We start from the raw sequence: 11,882 nt of genomic DNA on the forward strand, positions 1-11,882 counted from the left end.
GGTTATGAATGGTTTTATATCCTATTTCCTGTATAGACTACAGTGAACTGAGGAGCGTCAGTCACAAGAAATGTCCTTTCATCACTGCCATCAGAAAGACTCAGAAAATCTTGTTCCTAGCCATTTTAATTCATGCTTTTGTTACAGTCAGGCAGGCTTGCTAAAGAAACTAAATACAGAAAATGTGATACAGCAGCTGCAGCCTACACAGCAGCTTATTTGCTATGACAAATCACAGAGGATGCCACACACCAATAGTCTATATTCTCTCCTGGGTCACTGAATTGATTCTGGTTCAAATTCCAGACAAAACATTTTATATGCAAAGCCATTAAAGGACTAGTACTATTTTGTTCTGTAGCTCAGCCCAGCTTCTACTCTAGGAGCCAGGATAGTCTAACAGGCAATATGGATGCAAACCCACTTGGATATTTCGTAGATGGCTATCTAGCCACTGAACGTCATGTAAAAGGAACCTGTACCATCCCCCCAGCAGGAGCAGCTGTCACTGTGTTTTATGAGGTGATAAAGCTGTCCGTGGATATCATGTGCTCTGAGAACATTTCCCAGATCAGCTCTCTCAGGTAACTGTTCCCAGAGCACCTGAATTCTGAGTCCCAACCAAGCTTAAGGATCTGGGCAATGAGATCTGCAAAAACAGAGCTGTTTTGGTCCTCAGCTGTACACCAAGCACTATGGAACAGTAAAGTTGCTTATGGAGCTTAGGTGTCTCCACAGCTAGCCTGCAGTTAAGGAGGAGGCACTCTCACAGTCATTGTTTTCTACTTAAATAGCTTACTCTTACAAAGTCTCAGTCTAGGCTTATATTTGGAATAAGGGGGTGGGGGAGGAAGGGCAGGAAGGACCAACAGATGACTTCAGCAATCCGTTTCTCTCAGCAGTACCATACATGATAAAAATTAGTTCCTCAACTAATTGAGAAAATAACTTACTGGCCGTGTATGTATATACCATAGCCTGACCCCTTAAATGAATCTTCAGGATGGAAATACTGGATAACAAATACGTAAACTAGTTACAAAGGAATGACTTTTACTATGGAAATATTCACTTAATTTCAACCACCTTTTAAAACCAGGTATTTTTTAATTAGTCATCTGGGTTCTCTTCTATAACAGGAGGAGGACTTCGTGAGAGTACCAGCTGAAACAGCAGCAACATCAACAGGGTCAGACTTGTCACTTAAAGAATAAAAGTACTCATGAACAAAGCTTAAAACTGATGGGACAACTGGCCAGAGAGCGACACTTTCTCTCTGTTCTGACAACAGATGAGGCATAGACAACTAGCATAAATTAGACAGTAACTACTCGTACTTATGATAGTCAATGTCATCTACCAGAAGTAACAGGACATCTGCAGCAGGATTTCTGTAAAGCTAATGAACTTTAAAATACAGTGCTGTGACATTTTTACTTAGCATCTGTAACCTTTTTCTGCTCTGGGATTCTTGCAGAGTTGAGAACTATGCAACTACACTATGAAAGAGAAAAAAAGTTCTCAGAGCAACAACAGAGTTGTTAGAGCAGTCTAATCTACCTTATGCTGTCCATCAGAGTAACACCACTTACTGCTTAGTAAAAATATATATCTGTCTTTGTAAAGGGAGATGCAGAGATGGATATTCTGTTAATTTAGAATAAGGTTAAAGACCTTTAATCTGTCTTTATATACAGAGGAGTGTTTATCATTTTTATCATAACATGCATTCCAGCTGTAATATCCTGGTCTTCTCTCATGGAAGACCACAATTAATAGATTACCTCCCCAACTAATATTTCAGTGACTTTAGAATTATTCTGGACCCCTTCTACATCAGTACCCCCCATGACTGAACCCATGTTTCAACAGGAAAATCAGTACAGGGGTGGGGGGCAGACTTTCCTTTAAACCTGTAGCACATATCAGTGATGCTGAGTGGAAACTTTCTTGAGGTTGTCAGACACCAGATGAGAAATCACTTCCTAATTCAATGGAAACATAGCATGTATATGATGGAAGAGCTTGCTTCTGAGTGTAGAAGTAGTACCATTTTATCATTTTATCTTGCAGGGTAAGTCCTTAATGCTACCATAAAAGACAGAGTAAAGGAAAATGCGACCTTGGAAAGATTTTCTATGTATAGCATATAAAAACTGTTATTCCCAAGACTCCACAGCCCCTAAATGTGTCATTAAGCACAACACAGTCACAGAAGAATGAAAACACAGAAGGGTGACGATGGCATCAGCAAAGTGCCTTATGCCTCGCTCAGGTATTTTATATTCAAGGCACAAATTACAATTCATATATTTCATTAAAACTGCCTAATTTATACCAGAATCCATTGCTTCTTTGTATTTCAAGGGAAAAGAAATACATGAGATATTGTGGACAAAACTGATATTTCTTGTGGGAATAAAATCCAAACAGAGAGAGAGAGACTTAGGCTTAATCTTCCTTATTATTTGATAAGCATTTTCTGAGTAAAGGTACAAGTCATTTGTGGTTCTGATCACTCCAGTATGCTGTTCCATACCTAAGAGTAGAAAATGTTTCAAATATTTAACAAATCAGGGCTAATTATATAGAATAATTGAATCCTTAAAATAAAGCCTGAGAGACTTTATTCTTCTAACGTTACTTGCTGCTGATGTGAATACCATGAGAAGAGATAAAGCTACAGACCTGCTAATACAAAGAAGACAGTAAAAATTACTTTTAGTCTTGAGAAAAACACTAGGCTCTGGATACAAGTTAATTATTAAAGTTCAATTCCCTTTTTTCTCACCCAAAAAAGTTATTTTAATTACTGCTTTTTTATGCCAAGAGTCTATTTTACTTAAGAGAAGAAATGACTTTCTATTTGAAGCAATGCCTACTTAGAAATAAGAGTTTCTCAAGGGCAGTGTTTTATTGATAAAGCTTTTTTCTTTATAATCATCATATGTCATAACATTTCACAGGATTCATGAGGTACATATGTTTTCAAAGGAAGAAACAATTGCCAGTTCTGATCTGGAGCTAACTAAAAAAAAAAAAAAAAAAAAAAAAAAAAAGGAACAACACTGTCCAGAGTTGGAGTAATTTTTGCATTTAAAACCGTAGATGCAGTAGAAGACATGGCTTCTTAAAAGTAGGAAAGGTTATTAGGTTATTTGTTACCGTAAGAGCGACCATTTAAAAACTATTATGACTATTTGCATACATTTACATGCACTGAAAGCACAGCCATTCAGAACAAACAAGGTTCATTATGAAGACAAACATGCAGAGTATGACCGAGTGACAATCAGCACAATGGCTGCTTTAAACTTTATCGGTCTCCTCCATTCACTGGCCATTTTTCTGACGACAGAGGATGTCTTGCATCTCTGGCCACTTTTATTTTTGATAAACCCGGGGGCTGCCTCTGTTAAGGTGAGAGACTGCACTAAGCAATCTGTTCAGTCTATTGCAACCTCATATGGTCTCTGACTTCTAATAGGCAACCTTAAATGAATCTCTCTCAAGGAGTGGAATAGGTAGGAAAACTGGTTTAGCAAAAAGACATACACACAGTTCCCTTAAACAGTTCAACTTTAAGGCATGTCTGCATGCATTCCTACTGCCTGTGACAATAGTAACACTTCCTTTCAGCCTAATAGGTCCTGAGCCCCATCCTTTGTCTGCTGATTAACTGCTCTATTCATTGACCAGACCACTAATTGCATGCTCCTTATAGTTACCCTACATTACTGTAAGAATTAATGAGACACAATTACAGCTCCCAGAAATCTCAGGACTAGCCAACTGCAAAGCACTCCAACTGAATAAGAACTCCCCAAGAATAAAGAGAAAAATTCAGCCCATTGTTCACAGGAAGCAGAATGTTTTTTTGTTAAAAAATTGTATTTATTTGAAGCTGTTTCATAATTAGGCCCTGGAGAAAAAAAAAAAAAAAAAAAAAGGAGAGAGAGAGAGAGAGAGAGAGAGTAGAGAAAGAACTTGGGAACCAGCATTCACTGAGAAATCACAGTGGATGCAAAGAGATGCACAGACAGTCCAGATAGGAGGAGAAAAAAAAACATAAGGAATGAAATGCATGAAAAATTAGTGTATGAATAATACAAACACCTATAAACAATCAGCTGGTTAAACAGAACAAGCCCACAGTATGGAAATTACCACTACTGCAATATAATGTAGTTTCAATTCTAAACAATTCTAATATAGCTTCAATTCTAAACATTTTAAAATAAGCATCTAGCATGTTTTTGCACCCATATCTCCAGTATAGGATGGAGAAAGAGAGATTCAATTCCCCACTGCTGGAATTTAATATGTATTAGAAGTCAACGTCATTAGCCACAGAAGTCAAAAGGAAGGACAGAAAACACTGAGTTTTTGGAAAATCAGCCATATTGAAAATTGCACTCACATTTAATCCGTGTAATCGACAGCCACAGCTATTCAAAGTCTTCGTGCCTACAATCACTACCTATTAGCCTGTAAGTAGTTCAAAAGCTTGAACAATTGTTCATTTGAACAATTTTCCAATACACAAGAGACAGCATTAAGTTAATGAAGTTAATATGCAAAGTCAATATTCTTTGTCATGAAGTTGTCTTCTGTTGGTTCATCTTCAACATATTTGCACCACATAAATTAAATTGAAATTATATGTATAGTTTCACAAAGCCACTGGTACTTAAAATAGAGCCTGAAATGCAGCATTATAATTTATAGTCCCAGCAACAATTTTCCAGGGTACAATTTATAGCAGTCACTGAGACCCCAAACTAAGAATGTCATAGACTGGCACTGCTACATTCCAGAATCAACATCTTTGGACAGAAACAACATTTTTTGTATGACTCAACAGGGATTCTCAATAATTGCACCTAACTGCAGTAATAGTTTAAATTCATGGAAAATGGATGTTCTTCTGATGCAATCTCTCACTGATATCACAGCAGAACACTTTCCTGCATGAAGCAGACTGTTACCACCATGTGGTGCTGAATCCCAAGTAGGAAACAAGGCACGAACATGGATCAGAGACCTTTGTGTTCATTGTATAATAAGTCCAATATCCCTGTCATAGAACAGCAATCATTAACTCGGGGATCTTTTGTTAAATGGCCCCTGTGGCTGGACTGGTAACAGCAGGGATTGAATTTGCAATTTCTGTACCTCAAAATATCTCTCTTTTATGATTATGATTGCAACCAATGCCATGGTTATATCCCTCCTTGCCATCCTCAAGACTAGATTCACCTATAAGGGAGACCGCAAGACTACAAATTCATGTATTTCCAAGGTAAGACTCTAGGACATGAAATGAAAATACCAATTTCTATTAACCTTAGCTGATTCATCAACTTCAGTGCAGGACCACAGAGCTTCCGTATGTAGCTTTGGTTCTGGCAGCGTTATTTGAAATGGGCTTCCAGCATCTCTTGAAAAATCCTTTGAGGAAAAAGGAAAGCTTTGTCTCAAACAAAACATCACCAAGCTCATTCAAGTTGTTCCTATTTCAGACTCAAAAATAGAACAAGTCTGAATTCCTGCAGAGCATGATGCAAAATTATTTCTGCTAGTGCAAATAATGTATTCTGCTATCTGGTCCAGCTTTCACTTCTGATGTTGTGAAATAACTTGAACAAATACAAAAAATGCACATCCCTGAGGCTAGCTCTAAATTCTAGTTAGGGTCTCTCTCTCTCTCTCTGCATAGAAGAAAAGGGAGTTGGGCACCAAGAGCCCACTCTTCTGATGATCACCTACAACTAATGCTGCACATGTAGATGAAAGTTAATTAAAGAGGCACGCCAGTATTGCATCATAAGAGACAAGGAAAGGTTTCAAGACATAATCCAAGTTCACTTACACCATTTCTACTCTTCCGTTCCACTACCAACTTCTTTAAAACTATTTGCAATTTCTGGTGCTGCATGTAGGATCAGCAAATGACAATCCTGATCCATCAAAAGCTTCTGAGTGCTTATTTTTTTCTGGAATGATTTCACCCAAGAAGCTTCCCACTTTTGTACTTCTCATCCTTCAGTTTGTGTGTTGCACATCACAAGCTTCATTAATAGTCTTTTTCCCTTTCATTATAATGTTTACATCAAGTCTCCTTTCTTCCTGCAAGTAGTTCAGTTAAACAATGGTTATGCCTACACCATCTCCCAAGTGTTGCCCTAAATCTATCTTTGACACTAGAACCACCAACAGTACAGGTACTGAATATGAAAATTCATGCATTTCTAGGTATTACTCATGCAACTTGCAGCTGTAAAACAACCCTGCAGACAGAAAATGAACAGGAGACAGAGATCCCATTCTATTCCTAGAACTGGGAGTTTTGCTGGCAGGGCAACATCAGCAAAAAAAAGTCATACCCATCCTAACAGACTTTCTTGATAATAGCTTTAAGTGCAAACTAGGCGTCAGTACTTCAGCTATGACAGGAAAAGTGTCCTACACTAGTCATGAGCTAGATGCAGCTCAAGATGTATCTTTTCATGACCTGGAAAAGCCTTTCCTTCTAAGGAGGTCAAATCCCATGAACATGTTTTCCACCAGCACCAACTAATACGGTACTAATATGGTGCTGTGCTAACGAATGTAGAGAAGGTGAAAATATTGTATCAGTTGACAAGCCGCTTGTATTTTACATTCCCAACTAAAAAGTGTTTATTTACACCACACTGAGGCCACAAAAAGTTAGTTACATGGGAGGCACTAACATTTCTATGTAAAAATTTGGTGATTTTAAGATTAGACCAAAAATAATTTAAAATATATTAATCTTTGGACATTTCAATCCATTGCATTTGGCATTCAGAAAGATTTAGATCATTCTAACAGATTCTATAGACTGAGTCCACAGATGCATCTGCTCATGAAACAAAATCATTAAGTACAAACGTCTTTCCCTTTTATCAACTCCATTAGATAGAAAGCTAACAATGCTTGATTAAGAGAATCTAGATAGCTTGTAAATACAAGGTTCATAACCACATTCCTAGAACTAGCATATGGTATCCAGCAACAACCCCACAGCTAAACCAACTAGAAGAAGCCATATCGCCACAGGTAGAATTGCAGTGTCCATCAAGGCTCACCAAGATTGTACCTGTTCCTAGCCTACTTTACCACATACCCTTTCTCATCATCTCTCATTCTGTTACCCCCTGGCCCTCTGACACAAAATATGGAATATGTTCAAGCCTTGTACTGATATGGCAATAGATAACGTCCTTTGAAAGTACCCCTCACTGAGGTGGAGCGCAAGGGTCCACCCAGGGTGCCCTCAGTACAAGAGATGATGCCCAGTGATAAGAATCAGCATGAATAAAACAAAGTGTTTCTAACTGCCTATAAATGCTCAGGGCCATTGATTAGTCTGCATGTAACCAGCATTGGAGATAGAAACCAGCACAAACCTCTGAGCTACAAGAAACAGTCAGACACATTAATTCCTTTAATATTCCTTTATTGTATACACAGAGTAGACAAGCCATTAGTTTCTTTAATAAATGTTCCTTTAATAAATATACAGAGATGAAAAAATGCAAAAAGCAGCGTGTGATATTCAAGCACCTAAATCACTACTCCTAAAACTTTTTTTTGGAACCATTTCAGCATTCTTGACAACTAAAATTATTCATATCCAAAATTGTGGCAAGACATGGATTGTATGAAAGCTGTTCACATACCACTAACTGAGAAAAACACAGATATTAATCCAGAAACCATTTTACTATCTTAAAACAGTTTTATTGTTGCACACAATACTGCAAGGAAACATTTTTGCAACGAAGCAACTGCAACAAAGAACACATGACCCCCTCAATCCTTACCTTATTCCTTGATGAAAACACTCTTTCTTCATCCATTTAGCTGCACCATCCAAAAATCCAATCATCTTGGACACCAGTCCTTGACAGGGCAATTTCTTTTCTGCATAGTTCACAGCCTGTGTTCCCTCAACACTGCATACTCTCAGGCTTTCCGTATCAAAGTCCATAAGCCACACAGATTAGACAATACTGTCATCCCACTCTGGGGCTGGAAAACACTCCCTGCTTTCTCCTTTCCCTTGTATAACTTCACTTATCTTTTTAAAAAATAAATATAGTATAAGAAAAAAAAAAAAAAACCTATGTTGAAAGAATCAGTATCCTCCCATTTCCACTCTTCACACTTTCTCTACTCCTCCAAGGCCTAGAAGCTGCTTCTTTTCCTCCCAACCCCCACTACAGCAGCTACCGATATTGTCTACCTCATCACTTGAGCAGTAGCACGAGTCAACATATGCAGGTTACTTGCTTTTTTCCAGTCACATTCATCTACCAGGAAGCAGGGCAGGGATTCTTCATGCCCAAGAAGTCTTCATGCTGTGGTCCCTATACAACTCACGGCAAAGGATTGGCAGTTAGAGTGATAAAGGAGAAAATGAAAAAAGATGCTCTGCAATTGAAGGTTGGTGGACTTTACAGTAGCGTTCTGTTACGCTAGTGTCCCTAACTATGTTTTCATTCTGTTCCACTCATGCTACATTTTAAGAAAAATGGAAATTAAAAGCCTAGCATGGGAAGAAAGCATAATGCACTTCAGTTACAGTTAATGTGCATACTAAACTAAAGAATGGAGAAGTCAGATCACACACAGCCAACGAAAAGATTGATTTATGCCCTACTAATAGTTTCAGAAGAGCAACTGGCAGAGACATTTCAGTGACAGAAGCATTAGATTGACAGAAGTTTTGCAGTGTTTAGTTACTCGTGACTAGCACTCTTAGCACCACCTTTTTTGCCTGTCAAGTGAAATGGAAATTGGATAATATACAACTTCCATATTGGGCATACATTAGTCAAAAAGAAAAAAAAAAAAAAGTGGATTGAGTGGATGAAACAGTCAAATTCCTGTCAATTTTGAGACATAATGATTCCTTTTATAGCATCTTTACAAGTTAGATAACTCTAGTAATATGAAAGGTCTTATGTTTCATACAAGTCAATGTGAAAAGCAAGCTAGGTAATGGAAATTAAGTGTACTGGTGCCTTTATTAAATACACAAGGTGTAAGAGTAGAAAGAGCTAAACGGGAAAAGATGGTCCAAAGAAATACAGGATAAGAATAGAAAGAAGAATATTTGTAACAGAAGCACAACTAAGCACCCAAATTGCCGATTAGCAGTAAATAGCCCACAAGGAACATATATGGGAAGAATACAGAGACGTGGAGAATTAAGGGGCTATATTGGAAAAGTAAGCCTTACTCATGGAGAAGTCCAAGAGCAGGAAAGGTATTTAGGCCCCTAAATCCTACTTAGGGGCTTTAACTTCCATTCAGATCTGCAGGAAATTAGTTATCTCTACACCTAGTAGGATCCAGGCTTGGGAATCACTACCATAAGGCACCGTGATACCCAACTCGCTGTATTAGGCAACTAGAAGAACATTGTGAAGAAACTTTTTGATGCACCAGTGACCCCGAACGAAATTCCCGCTCTACCATAAATACATTTAATGTCCACATGTACACATAAGACCATTTAAGAGACTAAGTAATAGCATTAGAAGAGCAGTTGTATTGTAGAAATGCAGAGTATGGGGGAAGGGAAGTTACAGGCAATAGCTTATCCTGAACCTACCGACATGTTTAGAAATAAGAAGCCTGTCATTTTCTCTGTAAAATCTGCCAGCCTTTCTTCACACACAATTATCATATCATGTATTATTTGTATTACTGTACTATTTGCCTTAATAATTATTGTCCATTGTAGACATGTCATGAAAACATTCTTAAACATTGTTTGTGTTACTCAAACAGGCTTAGAAAGCAGAAATATGCAATGAAGCCCAAGGAGTAATATGTATCATTACAGCATTACAAACACTCTAGGTAGGCAAGTAAAATGCTTTCTTTACACAGTGTTTTTATATAGATAGCTAGATAAAATACATTCCATGCAAATGACCTATGCAAAAAGCAAATATATACATATATATTGAGAGAGAGAGAGAAAACTATTTTAGTAATTAAAAATCCTGGAGAGCTCTCTGTTACAGACATGAGAATACGCCTGTATATAGACAGTAACTAATATTTCCTACTAGTAATTTAGTCTTCCACTCAGAAACATATCATAAAGATACTTTACTTCCACTATCCATAATAATAATAATGCTTTATAAGACAGCAATAATGGGAATGGGAGGTGGTAGAGTCACTGTACCTGGGGGATTCAATGAAAGGTTGGATGTCGTACTTAGGGACACGGTTTAGTGGGTGACATTGGTGGTTGGGGGATGTTTGGACCAGATGATCTTGGAGGTCTTTTCCAACCTTAAAGATTTTGGGCAACCTGTTATTAATATGTATATATACACTTCAGTGAAGTTATTCTCAGCAATACATGCGTTCATAGTTTTTTTCCTTCAGACTTGTGTTATATTTCATTTACTTCACAAGTTTAAGAAATGTACCATTTATTCATGATCTCTACTGTCTCTCAGATCCCATCAGTTACACAGATGACGAGATTAAAGAAAACATAAAGTGGTTTCTCTTATAACAATTAATGTCAAAACAATTTGTATTTCTGTTATCTGAAATCATAAACAAAGAAAAAAAACAGTGAAACAATGCTTGCTTTACTTTACTTTTTCCAGAATACACTCTCATAATTAAACTTTCCACTTCTCCAAGTAGCTGACTATGTATTCCTGCACAGCAGGAAGTTCTCTCCACAGACATATCAACTTGGACAATAAACAAAGCAGAAATCCCTGATTGGAATTTATAGCTAAATATAACCATGCATAGTGTTCGTAAAATTTGCATATCTGCCTTTCAACATTAAGAAAAAATAAAAGTTGCAATTCAATGAATTTGGACACTGCATTGCTTTGTCAGAAAAAGTCTATATTACATACATAGATATATTATGCACATCACATTCATCACATTATATATACCATAATGCATTATATTATATAATATATACAATATAGATATATTTAAGTAGTAATTTCAATACATATGGAGGCTGTATGTGAAAGGAAATCTGTGCAAAAAATTCTGGTGCTGCACTGTGATTTGAAAGATGAGAGCATACTAATTGTGAAGGAGCTTCTCCTTAACAAAGGTGGCTTAAACAGTACTTCATTATACTGATGAAGGGCCATCTTTTTAGATATTTGTCTCTCTCTTGATATTTAGATGTATCTTTTTAGATATTTGTCTCTCTCTTCACAGCACCCTGAATATGTGGATGTCTTAGGAATTTAATCTAAAGGCATTAGTGTCTCTAATTCCTTTAAAACCAAATTACTTCACCCAGGTCAATCTATCCACAAAATTTAGGCATTGATATACAATTGTGCCAGCATAATATGATTTAGATCAGCACAAAAACTTCTACACTGAAGAGAAATAATCGTATTACTTTGAGGTAGTTTTCCAGCTTAAAGGAAAATGAATTTTACAAGCAATTATACTTAAAAAAAAAAATAGCCTGTGAGGAACAAAAAACACTGAGTTTTTTGTTAAGTAAAGCTTAAAAAATAGATTAGGAAAGGGTGTACTTTATAGCTCCCACCATTGCACTTGCCCTGGGAAGGATTCCAATGGCACCTATAACCTATGCTTAGGTGTTTGTTTGACTACTCCTCAAATGGAGGGTGGAGAAGGAACAAATGACATTCTGGCAAAAAGGGAGAAACTTGCTTGTCACTTTAAGACATTACTTACAGTTGACAATGCAGGTAAGTAGCCTACTTTTTCTTTTCCTAGGTTTCAGATGAAATAAACACAAGCATTAACGCTGAAATTACAGGATTTCTAACATCCTCACATCTGTGAGATGCAGAGAAGCTCTCACCTCT

Source organism: Oxyura jamaicensis, chromosome 2 (assembly GCF_011077185.1).
Source record: "Oxyura jamaicensis isolate SHBP4307 breed ruddy duck chromosome 2, BPBGC_Ojam_1.0, whole genome shotgun sequence".
Classification (NCBI taxonomy): Eukaryota; Metazoa; Chordata; class Aves; order Anseriformes; family Anatidae; genus Oxyura; species Oxyura jamaicensis.